Genomic DNA, 16,739 nt, shown 5'->3' on the forward strand with positions numbered 1-16,739 from the left:
CACCCATGTTGTGCAGTAAATTAGATAGTTGTTTGCCTACCGGTATGTCAAAACCTAGATTTTTGTTGCCAATACCGAGCACCTGTTTTGTTATGTACAACATTAAATAGATAAGTAGGTTACCAAATCTAAATGTCCCCTTTTGTCTTTCTTGATCTTTCCAAGATTATCAATCAGCTCATCCTTCAACCATTCACACACATCTATTTTTGCATTATCTTTGATCATATCATAAGCACTTTTTATGCATAAACTACAAACTGAATTTAACATGTTTGCATGTGTTGTTTTGTAGCCTAGAATCATGCTAATGAATCTAACATTGATGTCAGTCACATCATTTACTCTAAAAGATCTCTTGTCAGATGTTGCACCTGTCAGGTTAGTCACTAGGTCATTTGAGACCTTCTTTGTCTTATCAGGTCTATTACTGGTGGAAGGTAACCCTATCATAGCCTTTACTGCCTCTTTAGTTATTTTGTGAACTGAGTCTAACCAAAAAAATTCCCCATGAACCCTACTTAAAACTATCCTTATAACATCCTTAGGGAATTCTGGAATACTAAGGATTTCAGTGAATCGTAGGGTTTCGACTATTTTGTGTTCAGGTTTCACATTACCAGAATCATCACAAATTACTATCTTATACATGTTCTTAATTTCCTCATCACCTAATTCTTCTATGTGACAATGAATGTACATTCTAGGGTCTTCTGCAAAAACTACTCCTTTGGGAATTTGAGAAAATGCACCAACATTATCATCCTTCTTAGCAATTTCGAGAACTAACTGAAATACAAGTCTAGGGCATTTAATCACTTCGACAACAGTAGGATTTTCTATGAATTCAGGAGCAGATGAAGAAGCCATGATTATAAATACCTTTATCTGCCTTAGGAATGATTGCTTGCTGAATTGCTTCACTTCTTTGCTCAAAATGCCTTTGCTTAGGAATTTTCGCACTCTTCGAATTTTTGAATGCTCGGTGAAGTAAAATGGAGCCAAAAACACTGATTTATAATGTTAATTTTCCAACCACCATATTTAATGCTTGTCGGTTAAGTAATCACTTAACTTATTTTCTAGTATAGAAGTAATTTCAACTTCTCACAATCAACCGAGGGAATAATAGCATGTTTCACATTTGATTGCCAAACCCTCAAAGGAATTTTCTTCAATTAGATGAAGAGTCTCCGACCGATGGAGTGTTACTCTCTTCTGTCGGTGGAGTGTTACTCTGTTCTACTGGTGGAGGAGTGTTCCTATCACCATTTAGATTTGATTTCCTGATCCATTGTTTTGAGAATTTCTACTTTACTTCTTCAACCTTTTCTTTACCTTTCAAACTAGGACCTTTGTTATTTACCGGTGAGGACTTGCTTCTACAAAATTTTGCAATATGTCCAATCTTGTTACAGGCATAACAAGTCACATTATTTTTCTCAATAGCTTTCCATAACCTATGTCGGTTTGTGTTCTGCATTTATTAGATAAGTGTCCAAATCTTCCACAAACATAACATCTCACATTCATTCTGCAATTCTCTGAATTATGACCAACTTTGTTGCATTTTGAACATTGACTGATGGGTGTATTAGTATTCTGATAATTTCTAGATCTACATTGATTTTCTCTATGACCATACTTGTTACAGTTAAATCATTTGCCATTGAATTTATAAGCAGTAGGTTGTCTTACCGGTTTGCCATGATCTTATGTGTTTGCAGTACCAGAGCTTTCACCAGCTTCAAAGCCAAGGCCATTAGTGTCACCATTTGGTTTCTGATTCTTCAACAAGTCACCAAGTTCTTCTGATCTTTTCTTGAATTTTTCTTTGTGCTGATTTGCAGTATCTAGTTCTCTTTCTAAGATACCTTTTTGTCTCATGAGTTCATTTGAGTCATTTTGTGCATGCATCAAATCTGTCTCCAACATATCATTTTCATAGCTAAGTCTGGTGTTTTCATTTGCAGCATCATTCAGTCTTCTAGTCAAGTCTTTGTCATTCTTCTTTCTATCTTCAATTTCTTTACAAAATCTCATAGTCATATCCCGCATCTCATTCTTTGTTGTCATGTTTTCTTGTTTCAGCTTATTCATCAGATCACTAAGAGTTTCCCTTTCATTTTGCATCTTTTCACAAAGTCCTCTTCTCTTATTTCTTGCAATAGTAATATTTTCTTGAAGTGCTTGAATAATATCCTGTGTAGCCTTTAGATCATCTTCAAGTTTGATATTTTTCAATTTTTCTGCATCATAGTCTGAGAGAGTTGCTTCTAGTTGCTTCATCAAGTTTTTCATCTCTACCGGTGTCAAGATCTTCCTCAAGCTGTTAGGCTTTTGAAAATAGAGGACCAAGCTCTGATACCAATTGTTAGGATTCCCACAGATACTGAGAGGGGGGGGTGAATCAGTATCTAACCGGTAATAAGATTTTCTTGACTTAAAACCTATAGAACATATTAATGCAGTATACCGACAAATAGAAAGTAATGAAATAAAAAGAGATAAAAGAAACCACATGAAAAAAACACCATAACACAATAGTTTAATGAGGAAATCCAGTGTGGGAAAAACCTCGGTGGGATTTGTGACCCACAATATTCACTTACTGGCTAATAGGAGAATATTACTGCTACAAGAGGGGCCTGCACATGTAAGAAGGCCAAGTGCCTAGAGCTCACTGCTCAATTACAAAATGGGAAGTCTCACTGACTTACAAAATGGATTATATAAATCCAATGTCTTGTACTACTTCAAAATAGCATCTACTATGCCTGATCTCATACCAGTTTATAGCTCTACTTCTTACATAAATCCTTAACCTATAATTCATATAATAGGTCTGCCTTATTTCACCTAATTACATTCCTCCATGCTTACATAATTGTTTTACAATGATCTCTTATATATATGAGTCATTTTACAATTTGCCAAGTCGGCTTACAATGATTTTTCAATAATAAACAAAATAAATTACAAACAAAATTCATGTCGGCTTCTGTGTCGGTATGCTTCCTTTCACCACTGGTGTCGGTGGTCTGTGTGCCAGTGTAGAATATGACTTTGTTGGTGCCAGTGGATTGCCTTGCTGGTGTCATAGGATTGTAAGGTTTCCATCAATGACAAAACCTTCAATCACCTACAATGTCTCATTGGAGTGTGCATTTGCCAACAAAGTCCATTGAAAAAACTAAGGTATCTCTTGACTCTATTATTGGCAAACTTAGTGCTTTTGAACTAAATGGCTATGGTGGTAGTGTACAGAAATCAGAATCTATATTCAGAGCTTCTGTCTCTAACCCATATGTGAGAAAAAGGAGAGATACTAGCCATAGCTATGAATCTAGATCCAGCAGAGATACTGATGAAGAAGACAGCTTAGTGGAACTTGAAGCATTGTTGGCAAAATGACTGCCTAAAGGCACTGGTAAATATAGAGGTAAGCTACCTTTAAAATGTTTTGCATGCAACAAGATTGGTCATATAGCAGCTAATTGCCCTAATGGTGAAAATGAATACAAGAGAGATAAATTTAAGAAATATAAGGGTAAAGGCAAGAGAGATTGTCTTGTAGCTATTGACAGTGGTATTAGTAATGAAGAATTTGATGATGATGCTAGTGAAGATATTGTGTTTGTAGCTATTAAGGAAGAAATATCAGATCAAAAGGCACTAGTATCCAGGATGGATAACTCTGATGATTGGATCATTGATAGTGGTTGTTCACATCACATGACTGGTGATCGGAGAAAATTTATTTCCTTGAAGGAATTTGATGGTGATGTTGTCAGATTTGGCAATGACTTGCCCTGTATGGTTAAAGGTAAGGGAGTTATTTCTCTTAATGGGAAGAGAAGTGTTGACGATGTCTATTGGGTTGAAGGCCTAAAGAATAATCTTCTGAGTGTGGCACAACTTAATGACAAAGGATACCCACTGGAGTTTAGAAATGGTATGTGCAAAATCTTTGACAACAAAGGCAAATTGATTGCAACTAGGAAACAGACCAGAGGTAATCTATTTCATCTTAATGCTAAAGTTAGCAACTATTTAATTGCAAAGATAGATGATAGCTGGCTTTGGCATAGGAGATTTTGTCATATAAATTTTGATAATATTGTTAAAGTAAGTCTAAGTTAGTAAGAGGCCTCCCTCAGCTGGACAAACCAATCAATTCTCTTTGTAAAGAATGTCAGTTAGGAAAGATGACTTCTTCAACTTTCAAGAGAAAGTCCTTCTCAATAGAGCACTTGTTAGATTTGGTTCATACAGATCTATGTGGACCAATAAGAACAAAAAGCATTCAAGGTGAGAGATATTTCATGATCTTCATTGATGATTGTTCAAGGATGATGTGGGTCACATTCTTGAATGATGAGAATGAAGATTTTGCTAAATTCAAGGCATTTAGGGCCTTAGCTAAGAAAGAGAGTGGCAAAAAGATAAAATGTTTGAGAACAGATCAAGGCGGTGAATTTACGTCTGAGGAATTCACTAAGTATTGTGATGAAAATGGTATCAAGGGGTATTTTTCTGCACCAAGGACACCACAACATAATGATATAGCAAAGAGAAACAACCGGTCAGTGGTTCAAGATGCTAGGACAATGTTGATACAAGGGGGTGTAGCAAAAACATTTTGGAAAGAAGCTATAAGTACAACTGTCTACACAATGAACTGAGCTTTGGTGAAAAGAGGCAAGGACATGACCCCTTATGAATACTAGTATGGAAGATCTCCTGATGTTAGCTATTTTAAGATATTTGGAAGGAAATGTTTTATTAAAAGAGGTGATTATATAAGCAAGTTTGAAGCTAAGAGTGATGAAGGCATTTTTTTGGCTATTCCACCAAGAGTAAGGCCTATAAATGCTTCAACAATCAGACACAGAAAATTGTTGAGTGTTGATGTTCATATAGATGAATGTACTGAAGTCTCAGAAGGAACCAGTTCAGACAAAAAGGATGAAGCTCCTTGCATTTTGCTTTTGGAACCTAAAATTGTTAAATCAGAAACTGGTAAAGCAAATCCTGATGTACTTGTTCAACCGAAACAAATAAATATTGAAGAAGATGATAATGAAGAAGCTAAACCTTAAGAGAATGATCATGTTATTCCTAGGTATGTGAGATTGAATCACAGTCCTAAATAGATTATTGGGGATAAGGATGATGGAGTACTAACTAGAAGGAGAATAAGAGAGAACTCTTGCATGATCTCCACCTTTGAACCTAGAAGTGCGAAGGAGGCATTTGGTGATGATCATTGGGTTAAAGCTATGGAGGAGGAGTTGGATCAAATTGAGAAGAACAACACTTGGACCCTAGTATCCCAACTGGTAAACAAGAATGTTATAGGTACTAAATGGGTGTTCAGAAATAAGTTAAATGAATATGATGTTGTAGTTCACAACAAGGAAAGATTAGTCTGCAAAGGTTATGCGCAAGAAGAAGGAGAAGATTATGGAGAAAATTTTGCACCAGTAGCAATACTGGAAGGTGTCAGAACTTTACTTGCATTTGTAGCTCATAAGAAGTTCAAGGTATACCAGATGGATGCTAAGTCTGCATTTTTTAATGGGATATTGGAAGAAGAGGTTTATATAGAGCATCTTGATGGTTATGCATTGACAGATAAGGAAGACATGGTATGCAAATTGCATAAAGCTTTGTATGGATTAAAGAAGGCACCCAGAACATGGTATGAATGACTTCATACACATCTGATGAAGATAGGCTTTGCTAGAACTAGTGATGACAAAACATTTATCTCAAGTCTGAAGGAGATGAAATACTGGCCAGTGAAGTATTTGTTGATGACATTATACTTGGAGGTAATGATGACATGAGCAATAGTTTTGCAGATGAAATGAAGATTGAGTTTGAGATGTCAGTAGTAGGGGAAATAAAAAATTTCATAGGCTTGCAGATACAACAAACGAAGAATGGTATTTTCATTACTCAATCTAAGTATATGAAAGAGGTTTTGTAGACTTTTGGTATGAGTGACTGTAAACCAGTTGGAACCCCAATGGTTACAGGTTGTAAGTTGTCCAAGGAAGATTCATCTAAGTCTGTAGATGAAAAGGAATACAGGTCAATGATTGGCAAATTACACTATATTGTTCACATTTGACCAGATATTGCCCATGCAATCGGTATAGTTGCTAGATTTCAGAAGATTCCAAAGGAAGCACATCTGATGGCAACCAATAGAATTTTTAGATAGCTTAAAGGTACTGTTGACTATGGGTTATGGTATCCATATGGTGGAAATTTTGATTTGAAGGCATACACAGATGCTGATTGGGCAGGAAATATTGATGACCGGAAGAGTACTACCGATGGAGCATTCTTCCTAGGAGGAAGGCTAGTTTCATGGAGTAGTAAAAAGCAAAGTTGTACTTCACAATCTACTACTGAAGTTGAGTATGTAGCAGCTTACAAGAATTGCACACAAGCTATTTGGATGAGGCACACTTTGGAAGGTTTTAAGATGAAAATCTTTGAACCTATAAAGATTCTATGTGATAATACAAGTGCAATAAACATCTCTAAAAATCTTGTTTTGCACGCAAGGACTAAGCACATTGAATTGAAGTATCACTTCTTGAGGGAAAAAGTTCAATGTAAAGATGTTATCTTGGAGCATGTTTCTACCAAGGAGCAGTTTGCAGATATATTTACCAAACCTCTGCCTAAGACCACTTTTTAGTATCTTATAAGTCAATTGGGGGTTGTCCCTCTTCATGAAGTTAGTAGAGCATGATGTTGATTACATCAGTCCCTGAATTACTTGTAGAATCTGATGCAGAGAGTAGTGGATCTAACCAAAAACTCTTGGACAACCTTACCCCTCAACCTTGCTTGGTTCAAACACACCTACTCAAAACACCTATCAAGACCTTTCAATAGTCAAAGAATTCATCCTTAATCCACCAAACTCCACATACTAACTTAACACCGGCATTGACCTTTCTTGATCATGACAACAATATTCCTCTTGATTGCAATAACAAGGTTTATCACCTAATCACTTCCCCTAGGCTCACAACTAGGATTCACACCTTGGACTTGGATTTTCAATACCCTAACACCTTGTTAGACTATTCTAATATTGTATTTGATGGTTTACACCCAACCATGACCTTAACTAGGTTTGCAACAACTCCAAACAAAACAATGTTATAATGTCTTTATGGCAGTCAATTGCAACCTTCACAAACCCAACAGACAAACCCTCCATTCAAATGTCTCTCCAAGAATTAGAATAATTTCACTACTCACCCTAGGCTCTGTTCACACTCCATCATACCATTAGGCTAATCAAAAACAACTTTTTGATTAAATAAAACCAAAGTTACCTTCTTGTTGTCCTCTTAGATATACCTATACATAGAGGTGTATACCTTTTGAACCAGTTCAAAAATCCTTAATATCTCTAGTGAGATTCTAAAGAAATTGATTTGGAACAACATATCCAAAATTTAGACAAATCCAATGGTTTAACTCCGAGATATGGCCCCCGCATCAGGATACATTTTTCTATGACTGTCATTCTGTCACACTCTGCAAACTACTCACTTCCTCCACCCACAACTCATGTAAAACTTATCATGGCTTCCTGCACTTTTTAGGATAGTTATAATACATCTCCTCCAACACCCTTCCCAATTGTGGGGTCTTGAAATGCAAACCAAACAAATAAATCACATTTTTATTATCACTATATGCCCTAAACAAGGGTTTTGGCAGTTTTGACAAAAACTTTGATAACTTTAACAAATGAAAACCAAATTGGATGCCACTACCACCAAAATGAATTTAACTCATCTTCCTATCATCTCAGAACAAATTTCTTATAAATATATATCTTCAAATGTATCAAAAATGTCAAATAACATACTGTAAGAACGTGCAAACTCAAAAAATGCACATTAAAATACAATTTTATTGCTCAAAACACTTTGTCTTCGACTATACATCAACTCTCTCTATAAAAGTGGATTGAAATAAATTCTTTTATAGTTCTCCAATCCTTCTAAGGCTGAAACCAACCTTCAAATACCTATAACTACCTTATTTTGCAAAATAGCAACAAAAGTTGCTCAAAAAGTTGTCAACTTGATAATTTGAAAACTAACCATCCCAACCAACTCAAATGGTCAGTAAATGACCTTTTAAATATTATTACATTCTTTTATTTATTATATTACCTATTCTACCCTTTAAACCCAAAATTAGCCTATTTTAGGCCTAATTGCCAATTTTGACAATCAACTTTTGATCTTTTCATTATATTTTATATCATTTATTGGCTCTAATGTCCACATTACATTGATTGAATACCTTAAATGTCTTGTTTGACTCCTTGTCTCATTGAATCCTCAATAGGGCCTATCAGTGACCCTAGTGTACCTTGTCTTCATAGGTCTTCATAGGTGCTCCTGTACCATGCTCCGGGGGACAAAAGAATTCAAGGTCCCCTTGAATGGTTGCCTCCTCTTTCTGATCTTCCAATTCATAGGTACTTGTTGTTTGTACCCTGCAATAAAATTTCTATTTTTTGGTGGCTCATTGCAACTCCTCCAAAGAAAATGGTACTCAATATAAGCACCTCCAACATTGGAATCCAAGTAAATGCTCTGCAAACCTGCATAAAAAAGATTAGGAGAACAAATATACTGTTACCATTATTTATAATATCAACTTGTTCCATCATAGGAAACTTTTGTGCCAACATATCAAGTGGGTCAACCCCACCATGGCTTCTCCATTCTTCCTCTGTGGCTACATACAATGCCCATAGATCAGATTCTTCTCCTTCACCAAATTCATTCTCATTCTCATGTCATTCACCTTGGCATCTCAACTCGTCATTCACCTTCAGTGCTTCCTCATTAGCCTTCTTCTTTGCTGCTATTAACCTCTTCACAAGCCAAAATGCCCTCTTTTGCACCCTCAAGTGCCAACTCTTCACTTTCCTCTCTAGGTTTTCCAACCTCAACTTCATTTATGCTTCATGAAGTTCACCTTCCTTTGTCCTTATTTCTATTTCTTCCTCAATCTTCCTCAATCATGCTTCACTTTCATCAAGTGCTCTTCTCAAGCTATTCCACTTCTCTTCTTCTTCTTTCTTCTTTCTCTCTTCTTCTTCTCTTTTCTTATTTTCTCTTGCTTCTTTCTCCTTCTTATCACCATTTAGGTATTCCTTCAATTCCTTAGCCAATTCAATTTCACTCCTGGTCAAATCCATCTTCTCACTCAACCCAGATACTTTGCTGGGCTCTGATACCACTTGATTGAGAGAGTAGTGGATCTCAACAAAAACTTTTAGAAAACCTTACCCCTCAACCTTTCTTGGTTCAAACACTCCTACTCAAATCACCTATCAATACCTTTCAATGGTCAAAGCATGCATCCTTAATCCACCAAACTCCTCATGCTAACTTAACACCATCATTGACCTTTCTTGATCATGACAACAATATGCCACTTGATTGCAATAAAAAGGTTAATCACCTACTCACTTCCCCTAGGATCACAACTAGGATTCACACCTTTCACTTGGGTTTTATATACCCTAACACCTTGGTAGACTATTCTAAGATTGTATTTGATGGTTTACACCCAACCATGACCTTAACTAGGTCTGCAACAACTCCAAACAAAACAATGTTATGTTGTATTTATGATAGTCAATTTCAACCTTCACAAACCCAACACACAAACCCTCCAATAAAAGGTATTTCCAAGCATTAGAATGATTTCACTACTCAGCCTAGGCTCTGTTCACACTCCATCATACCATTAGGCTAATGAAAAATAACTTTTTGATTAAATAAAACCAAAGTTACCTTCTTGTTGTCCTGTTAGATATACCTATACACAGAGGTATATACCATTTGAACCGGTTCAAACCTCCTCAATCTCTCTAGTGAGATTCTGAAGAAATTTATTTGGAATAAAATATCCAAAATGTAGACAAATCCAATGGTTTCACTCTGAGATATGGCCCCCGCATCAGGATACATTGTTTTGTGACTGTCATTCTATCACCCTCTACAAACTACTCACTTCCTCCACCCATAACTCATGTCAAACTTATCATGGCTTCCTGCACTTTTTAGGATAGTTATAATACATCTCCTCCAACACCGTTCCCAATTGTGGGGTCTTTAAATGAAAACCAAACAAAGAAATCACATTTTTATTATCATTGTATGCCCTAAACAAGGGTTTTGGCAGTTTTGACAAAAACTTTGATAACTTTAACAAATGAAAACCAAATTGGGTGCCACTACCACCAAAATGAATTTAACTCATCTGCCTATCATCTAAGAAAAAATTTATTTTAAATATATATCTTCAAATGCATCAAAAATGTCAAAGAACAGACTATAAGAATGTGCAAACTCAGAAAATGCACATTAAAATACAATTTTATTGCTCAAAACACTTTGTCTTCGACCATACATCAACTCTCTCTCTAAAAGTGGATTGAAATACATTATTTTATAGTTCTCCAAGCCTTCTAAGGCCTAAACCAACCTTCAACTACCCATAAATACCTTATTTTGCAAAATAGCAACAAAAGTTGCTCAAAAAGTTGTCAAGATTGACAATTTCATTTGTCAACTTGACAATTTGAAAACTAACCATCCCAAACAACTCAAATGGTCATTAAATGACCTTTTAAACATTATTACACTATTTTATTCATTATATTACCTATTCTACCCTTTAAACCCAAAATTAGTCTATTTTAGGCCTAAATGCCAATTATGACAATTTTACAACTTTTGATCTTTTCATTACGTTTTATATCATTTATTGGCTCTAATGGCCACATTACATTGATTGAAGACCTTAAAGGTCTTGTTTGACTCCTTTTCTAATTGAATCCTCAATAGGGTCTATCAGTGACCCTAGTGTACCTTGTCTTCATAGGTCTTTATATGTGCTCCTGCACCATACTTCGAGGGACAAAAAAATTCAAGGTCCCCTTGAATGGCTGCCTCCTCTTTCGGATCTTCCAATTCATAGGTACTTGTTGTTTTTACCTTGCAAGAAAATTTTTATGCTTTGGTGGCTCATTGCAACTCCTCCCAAGCAAATGGTACTTAATATAAGCACCTCCAACATTGTCATCCAAGTAAATGCTCAACAAACCTGCATAAAAAAGATTAGGAAAAACAAATATAGTGTTATCATTATTTATAATATCAACTTGTTTCATCATAGGGGCCTTTTGTGCCAACATCTCAAGTGGGTCAACCCCACCATGGCTTCTCCATTCTTCATCTATGGCTGCATACAATGCCCATAGATCAGGTTCTTCTCCTTCACCAAATTCATTCTCATTCTCATGCCATTCATCTTGGCATCTCAACTCATCATTCACCTTCAAGGCTTCCTCATTAGCCTTCTTCTTTGCTGCTATTAGCCTATTAACAAGCCAAACTACCCTTGTTTTCACCCTCAAGTGCCAGCTTTTCACTTTCCTCTCTAGGTTTTCCAGCCTCAGCTTCATTTGTGCTTCACGAAGTTCACCTTCCTTTGTCCTTCTTTCTATTTCTTCCTCAATCTTCCTCCATCTTGCTTCACTTTCATCAAGTGCTCTTCCCAAGCTATTCCATTTCTCTTCTTGTTTCTTCCTTGCTTCTTCTCCTTTTTTCTTTCTCTCTTCTTCTTCTCTTTTCTTCTTTTCTCTTGCTTATTTCTCCTTAATATCACCATATAGGTATTCCTTCAATGCCTTAGCCAATTCTCTTTCACTCCTCATCAAAGCCATCTTCTCACACAACCCACATACTTTGATGGGCTCTAATACCACTTGATGTAGAGAGTAGTGGATCTCAAAAAAAACTCTTGGACAACCTTACCCCTCAACCTTTCTTGGTTAAAACACACCTACTCAAATCACCTATCAAGACCTTTCAATGGTCAGAGCATGCATCCTTAATTCACCAAATTCCACATACTAACTTAACACCATCATTGACCTTTCTTGATCATGACAACAATATGTCTCTTGATTGCAATAACAAGGTTTATCACCAACTCACTTCCCCTAGGATCACAACTAGGATTCACACCTTGAACTTGGGTTTTCAATACCCTAACACCTTGGTAGACTATTCTAAGATTGTATTTGATGGTTTACACCCAACCATGACCTTAACTAGGTTTGCAACAACTCCAAACAAAACAATGTTATGTTGTCTTTATGACAGTCAATTGCAACCTTCATAAACCCAACACACAAACCCTCCAATAAAATGTCTCTCCAGGAATTAGGCTCTATTCACACTCCATCATACCATTAGGCTAATCAAAAACAACTTTTTGATTAAATAAAACCAAAGTTACCTTCTTGTTGTCCTCTTAGATATACCTAGACATAGAGGTATATACCTTTTGAACCAGCTCAAAACTCCTCAATCTCTCTAGTGAGATTCTGAAGAAATTGATTTGAAACAACATATCCAAAATATAGACAAATCCAACTGTTTAACTCCGAGATATGGCCCCCGCATCAGGATACATTTTTTTGTGACTGTCATTCTATCACCCTCTGCAAACTACTCACTTCTTCCACCCATAACTCATGTTAAACTTGTCATGGATTCCTTAAATTTTTAGGACAGTTATAATACATCTCCTCCAACACCCTACCCAAGTTTTGGGTCTTTAAATGCAAACCAAACAAAGAAATTACTTTTTTATTATCACTGTATGCCCTAAACAAGGGTTTTCGCAGTTTTGACAAAAACTTTGATAACTTTAACAAATGAAAACCAAATTGGATGCCACTACCACTAAAATGAAGTTAACTCATCTTCCTATCATCTCTAAAAAAATTTATTTTAAATATATATCTTCAAATGCATCAAAAATGTCAAAGAACAGACTTTAAGAACGTTCAAACTCAGAAAATGCACATTAAAATACAATTTTATTGCTCAAAACACTTTGTCTTCGACCATAAATCAAATCTCTCTCTAAAAGTGGATTGTAATACATTATTGTATAGTTCTCCAAGCCTTCTAAGGCCGAAACCAACCTTCAACTACCTATAATTACCTTATTTTGCAAAATAGCAACAAATGTTGCTCAAAAAGTTGTCAAGATTGACAATTTCATTTGTCAACTTGACAATTTGAAAACTAACCATCCCAACCAACTCAAATGGTCATTAAATGACCTTTTAAACATTATTACATGATTTTATTCATTATATTACCTATTCTACCCTTTAAACCCAAAATAAGCCTATTTTAGGACTAATTGCCAATTTTGACAATTTTACAACTTTTGATCTTTTCATTACGTTTTATATCATTCATTGGCTTGAATGGCCACATTACATTGATTCAAGACCTTAAAGGTATTGTTTGAATCCTTTTCTCATTTAATCCTCAATAGGGCCTATCAATGACCCTAGTGTACCTTGTCTTCATAGGTCTTGATATGTGCTCCTGCATCATACTTCGGGGGACAAAAGAATTCAAGGTCCCCTTGAATGGCTACCTCCTCTTTCAGATCTTCCAATTCATAGGTACTTGCTATTTGTACCCTGCAAGAAAATTTCTATGCTTTGGTGGCTCATTGAAACTCCTCCCAAGCAAATGGTACTCAATATAAGCACCTCCAACATTGTCATCCAAGTAAATGCTCAGCAAACCTGCATAAAAAAGATTAGGAAAAACAAATATAGTGTTATCATTATTTATAATATCAACTTGTTCCATCATAGGAACCTTTTGTGCCAACATCTCAAGTGGGTCAACCCCACCATGGCTTCTCCATTCTTCCTCTATGGCTGCATACAATGCCCATATATCAGGTTCTTCTCTTTCACCAAATTCATTCTCATTCTCATGCCATTCACCTTGGCATCTCAACGCATCATTCACCTTCAAGGCTTCCTCATTAGCCTTCTTCTTTGCTGCTATTAGCCTCTTCACAAGCCAAACTACCCTCTTTTGCACCCTCAAGTGCCAACTCTTCACTTTCCTCTCTAGGTTTTCCAACCTCAACTTCATTTGTGCTTCATGAAGTTCACCTTCCTTTGTCCTTCTTTCTATTTCTTCCTCAATCTTCCTCCATCTTGCTTCACTTTCATCAAGTTCTCTTCCTAAGATATTCCACTTCTCTTCTTCTTTCTTCCTTGCTTCTTCTTCTTTCTTCTGTCTCTCTTCTTCTTCTCTTTTCTTCTTTTATCTTGCTTCTTTCTCCTTAATATCACCATATAAGTATTCCTTCAATGCCTTAGCCAATTCTCTTTCACTCTTGGTCAAAACCATCTTCTCACACAACCCACATACTTTGTTGGGCTCTAATACCACTTGATGTAGAGAGTAGTGGATCTCAACAAAAAGTCTTGGACAAACTTACCCCTCAAACTTGCTTGGTTAAAACACACCTACTCAAATCACCTATCAAGACCTTTCAATGGTCAGAGGATGCATCCTCAATCCACCAAACTCCACATACTAACTTAACACTGTCATTGACCTTCCTTGATCATGACAACAATATGCCTCTTGATTGCAATAACAAGGTTTATCACCTACTCACTTCCCCTAGGCTCATAACTAGGATTCACACCTTGGTAGACTATTCTAAGATTGTATTTGATGGTTTACACCCAACCATGACCTTAACTAGGTCCCAACAACTCCAAACAAAACAATTTTATGTTGTCTTTATGACAGTCAATTGCAACCTTCACAAACCCAACACACAAACCCTCCAATTGAAGGTCTCTCCAAGCATTAGAATGATTTCACTACTCACCCTAGGCTCTGTTCACACTCCATCATACCATTAGGGTAATCAAAAACAACTTTTTGGTTAAATAAAACCAAAGTTACCTTCTTGTTGTCCTCATCTATATACCTATACACAGAGGTATATACCTTTTGAACTAGCTCAAAAATCCTCAATCTCTATAGTCCGATTATGAAGAAATTGATTTGGAACAACATATCCAAAATATAGACAAATCCAACGGTTTAACTCCAAGCTATAGCCCCCACATCAAGATACATTTTTTTGTGACTATCATTCTGATAAGGCATGATAACTAGAAGCATTAAGAGATGAATATGTTGAGATATGATTAAGCATTGTTGATGTTGTTGGCAATATTACAAGGATATTGAGAAGGTTGTTGATGATTATAGACATAACTGATTAAAGATGTTTTACTATCTTGATATTATTATTTTGTCATTGATGTCAAGAAATTGATTTTCTAATTCAGTATGATGTTGCCATATCTTAATAAATATGATATGAAGATTATAAAGAAGTCGGTAAAGACACAGGAAAGAATATGATGAATAAAGGGATAACTTATTCAATGGGCAACTCTATCGAGTTAGACAATGATGAGATCTTGATGTTTTAGATTGTTCTAACATCATACATATGTTGTAAAATGTAAAGGTTAATACTATACTATGTTATCAAGCAAAGAACCTAGTCCGTAAACCCTAAGGTTATCGCAGTCGGTTAATGAAGACAGAATGTCTACCAAGTAAAGTTTAGTATTCACCGAGTTGTAACCGAGCTATAATAGAATGCATTAAATGTTTACATGTGATATTTAATGAAAGATGTTGATGAGCTGGAATGGATCAATGATTGGCAAGCCGTAGAAAAAGTTTGTTAACGAATCTAAGGCAATGGAAAGTCGGCAAGAAGATCTACAGCTCAGATTGAACTGCATTACCCTAACACAAGTTCCAAGATGAATGTGCAAGTTCTGAGGTGGGGTAAAACATTTTCAGATCGAAAGATACAATGAACCTGGACAAGATTGAAGATCTGATGGCTATGATTGATCATGGGAAATGTGATCAAGGGGATTAAGTGGTTAGAAGATTGTTTATAAATAAGGAACTGTTGATAAACAATGTATGCGGGCAAGTGTATGCATAGGGATGCTACATAGTGATTACCGAGCACAAAAGCTTGAAGACCTGTTAGAATAATAGAGTATTGATGCCCAATAGATAGACAAGATTAGTTCTATGTCTAGATTGTATTGAACAAATAAGAATTTGCTTTAGCATTTTAGATGGGAAGTTGCAGATAGATTGTTGTAAAGCGGAAAATCGCGATCGAACCCTAGTTGCTCTCCCCTCTTCCAACTCCAAGGAGAGAGAAGGGAGAGTCACTCTAGGGTTGATGGTTTTCACTTAGGAGGGACTTTACATTCAAAAGAGGGGTTGAAACCCACAAGATCCAATCTCACACAATGCAAGATTGGATGCTAAATGTGTTTCAAGGGTTAAGAAAGCAAGGCTACCCTCTTTTGTAAAGAATGTTGATAGAAGAATTAAGCTAGGAATGCATATAAAGTGACAAAGATTCACTTATAAAATGAGATAGGGATATAGGATGAAGCTGTGGACCTGGAATTAGCAGTAAAATGTCGATACGGCGTTGTCCTGCAAATTTGAGCAAAAGTTGACGGGACGATGGCGCCCGGCGTGCACACTGTCCTCCGAAAAATCCGCGAAACGAAGGGGGATCTATTCGTCTCTGCACAAGGATTCCAGATCTTCAATTTCAGCCGCGTACCTGCAACCTACACACAGAAAAGCGAAGACGATTGGGGGATAGGGATTAGGGGTTTGCCCTTAGGTCAAACCCCAGTTTTGGAATTAACCAAGAAATGAGAAATTGCTGTAAATGTAAATGTATGTAATGTAAAACAAGTA

This window comes from Cryptomeria japonica, chromosome 2 (genome assembly GCF_030272615.1).
Source record: "Cryptomeria japonica chromosome 2, Sugi_1.0, whole genome shotgun sequence".
NCBI lineage: Eukaryota > Viridiplantae > Streptophyta > Pinopsida > Cupressales > Cupressaceae > Cryptomeria > Cryptomeria japonica.